The following is a 4,277-nucleotide window of genomic DNA, read 5'->3' on the forward strand; positions in this document are numbered from 1 at the left end:
ACATATACACAAATACATATACGTACATATGTGTGTGAATATATTGTATATATACATATATGGAGAGAGAAAGAGAGAGAGAGAGAGAGAGAGAGAGAGAGAGAGAGAGGGACTGAGAGACTATCAGTAAAGGGAAGGCACTACCATTAAGTGGGATTGGGAAAGGCTTTTTGCAGGAGCCAAGATTTTAGTTGCAACTTGAAGGAAGCCAGGAGATGGAGATGAGGAGAGAGTTCCAGGCTCAGGGGATGGCCAGAAATTTCACCACTGGAAGGAAACTTAAAAATTATCCAGTCCAAGCCCCTTGTTTTAGAGGAGGAAAATGATGCCAAAGGGGTTAAGCCAAGGCCAAAGACACAGCTAATTAGTGATAGTGCCAAGATGCACTCCCTGTTCACTTTCCCCCACTGCCTCATATCAATTTATAAAACAATTCATATTTAATTTGCATTTCAAATGTAATAGTCCTTCCATATATTTTTGCCTCCCATAGAACATAGACTGCATAGGAGATACGGAAGGCTATTGGATTTGAGCTCATAGGACCTGACTTCGAAACTGACCTTTGCCGTGAATTCCTATGATGTCTCGGAGAGGTTATTTAATAGCCTTTCTGGGTCTGTTATTTCTTCTGTAAAATTAAAGGACGAGGGACAGTCCTTTCTAGCACAAAATTCTATCAAACTTTGTAACAGTTTTTATTTCATATGCCATCACATATGAATGTAAATCATACATAAACATAAAAATAGTAAACAACTTTTTAGGTTTTATAATTGTAAACACAATTGTGGATGAATCATTCTAGTTATGCTGAGTAAGGAAGTACTGTCCAAAGGCCACATTAACAATACCACTAAAATAGAGGCTTATGCAGGAACTGCAAATATGGAGTATTTTGAACATACAATCCAGTGGGTTTAGGGGAAAGCCACTACCCTGTTTGTCATCTCTGTTTAGGGGGGGAAACAGGATTAGCAGAGGAAGGATGTGAGGTAGGTTTATCAGTCCCAGGCACCCTAATAGAACTTTCTAAGAAAACCCACATCCTGTTCATCTAGATTAGTTGTGTTAAATACCTTCTTTGAGGAATCCACAACCAAGTGCATTTCAAGTTTTTCTATTTATGAGTAAGAAAAAGGTTTCTTCTAGGAGTCATTAAGAAGTTAAAGAACATAAGTTCTTTGAGGGCAGGGACTGTCTTTTGCCCCTTTTTTGTATCTTTAGTGTTCAGCACAGTGCCTGGCACACATTAGATAATTAATAAGTTTTTATTGACTGATTTATTGACTAAAGACCTTGAAAAGTTTAGGCTTCATCAGCTTGTTTTCCTGGTTATTAGGGAAACTTTTAGGAGGCAAGAAAGATGAATTATAGAGCAATTACTTAGATTACAATCAGTAATGAATGAAGGTTTTTATTTTTCTTTCCCTTGCTAATACTAAAAGTTTCAGGAAAAAGTTTTTAATAGGGCTTAACTTGGAGTTGCATTCTTAATTATTTGAAAAATGAAGGAAATCAGACAGGCAAGTAATACAAACACCCTTTTTTGTGTTTGACATGCATAACATATTTTTTGACAGCAGATTAATATTGGAACGAACTGGTAAATCCTGTACCGACATATTCCCCCCAACTCCATTGGAAGGTGAACCAGGAGCTGCCTAGGGGGCAGGGTGAAAACCACCTCTGATTAATATTTGTGTAGGTAATCCACACTAATCCACATCCAGATAGCTGAAAATGTAGTGCTCAGGGCATTTTTCTCAAGTGTGAGGAAGTTTTGATGAAATCAAGTACATGGTAACTGGGGAGCAACAGGGGCATTTCTACTTTAAAATTCCTCATTATTGGAGGACAATCTTCCTGGAAACTACTCTGTCTTTGTTTTGCATATGTTTTCTATGTACTTATCCATATTTGTGATGTTTCCCCCTACTAATTAAATGGATGATAATTAGTCTTTGGGCTGTGTTTTAGCAATATTTCTTTCTGAAAAAAATTCCAAGTAAATCAGTAGCATAAACAAGAATGTAAAAAGGAAGATTTAACTTAATGAAAAGTCAAAATGTTTTTCAAATGTTTAATAAGAGGTCAAAGTTTGGTCATCATAATATTATTATGATAAAAAAATTATTGTTGACAGTAATAATACCTTACATGAATAGCAGAATCATTTGCATGCCAACTGTCAGGAGAGGGACTCGAGTTTTTCCTGCTGGGCTGCTATGACAGAATTAGTCAGAACCTGGGTGCAGTCAAGGATTCAGTATGCTAAACAAAATCACCAGTTGAAGAAATAATCCATAATCCAGGCCTAGTCACCAGCCTTGAGATAGAAACAATGGGATCAGGGTAAGGCAGCAAGGATAGGGAGAGAGGTTAGCAACACAAGAGAAGGTAGAGTCAGTTTGCTAAGCCCAAACCCAGGAACATATCTTCAATATTTTAAGTGTCTATGATGTCACTGGTGTATGTTTGTGGGGAGGGATGGGAGGGAGATGAGGTGGGGGGGAGGGGACCCCTCATTTCACCAATGCAAATTCTCAAAACTTGCTAGCTAGTCTAGGAGCTATTATAGACCATGTAGTAATTAACCTCTATGAACTTAACTAGGCTCATGCTCAGCCAGCCACCGGGCTCACACCCAAGGCTCACATTCCAACTTCATAAGACCAGTTAAAGCTCACATTCTATTGACTAAGCCTTTGATAACTTGGGATCATCTCTATGCCATGATGAGGCATTTGAAGAGGATGTCAGTGAAAGAAACCAGCATCAGGAATGCAAGAGATAAAATCAACCAGGCCATCCCTAGTATGTAGCAAACTGTACCTATTGTTCTAGACCCAATCTCTCAACTATTGAGACAGTTAATAAGATGGCAATTAACATCATGTTTCCTTGTTAAAATAACATCCCTCCCACAGTCACAATTTTTTGCCACCTTTTACCTCTATCCAAAATAGTACCTCTAATAATAATACATGAACATTTATTAAATGCCTACTGTATGTAGGAGAAAAAGTGCTCGGCCCTGAGGAACATAAAAGTTCAGATAAGAAAAAATTAGAAAAGGAGGGGGACTATAAAGGCTTTGCATCCCTTCTGCTTCCAAAATGATCCTGAAAAATATGTTATAAAGCCAAAATTTGAAACATAATAGATTAGAGTCAGGGTATTAAATTCTATTAAAGCAGTATAAACACCAGAATCTAAGCTAGAAGAGGTATCTGAAACTTTGGTCTGAGCTTATAGAATAGAACCAGAGAGTGTAATCACCAGTAAGCAGGACACTAACTCCATTTGGTGGTTATTTTTCTTCTACTAGACAGGAATGTGCAAGCCTTGGCTAGAGAACAGTTTTCATGGAAAAACATCTAGGAAACTGAGTCTACCACAAACTTGGCATAAGGCAACAGTGGGATGTGGTGTACTAAAAGGTAATCTGATCTTGGATTATCAGAAAGGGACCATGTTCAGAAGTTGAGGTATATCATGGTCTATCTTGCTCAGATCCATGTTAAGTCCCAGATCTGGCATTTTAGGGAGAACATTGACAAACTGGAGCATATGGACAATAAGGCAATAGGTTGGTGAGGGAATAGTGGACCTTGGCCATATAATGTGGTCAGTTGAAGGAAATAAGGATGTTTTTCCTGGATAGGAAGGGTAATAGAAATGTTAGCTATTAGAAGGGGCTATCTCAGGAGGCAGTGGATTCTTCTCTATTGGAGGTCAAGTAAAAATATAATAATAGCTTGTATTTGTGCATTACTCTGCATTAAGCACTCTGCTAAACACTGTACAAATATTATCTCATTTGATCCTCACAATAATCCTGGGAGGTAGGGGCTATTATTATCTCTATTTTGCATTTGAGGAAACTGAAGCAAATAGAAGTTAAGTGACTTGCCCAAGCTCACACCACTAACATGTGTTTGATTCACAGGAGTTGGACAACCATTTGTCAAGGATGGTTGGCTGTGGAACACAGATACAGATTGAACTGGATGGCCTCTGAAATCTCTTCCAAATCTGAGAATCTGTGACTCTGTGCTCAGCCCATCTGTTTTTATATAGAGTCCTAAGTAACAAATATGCTGTTTATAAACTGTAGGCCATCCCCCCACCACCATTACTACCACCAACCTCCAAGGAACTGCTACTGAAGGTCAGGTAAGCCCAAGATCCTTGGCAACAGTAGCACTTCCTGGACCAGGCTTGCACTCCCAGTCTGACTTCCCCCCCCCCCCCCCCCCCCCCCCCCCCCCCCC

The sequence above is a fragment of the Petaurus breviceps genome, unplaced genomic scaffold, assembly GCF_028583685.1.
Source record: "Petaurus breviceps papuanus isolate PSGF00001 unplaced genomic scaffold, PetGlider_PUasm1.0 220, whole genome shotgun sequence".
Lineage (NCBI taxonomy): Eukaryota > Metazoa > Chordata > Mammalia > Diprotodontia > Petauridae > Petaurus > Petaurus breviceps.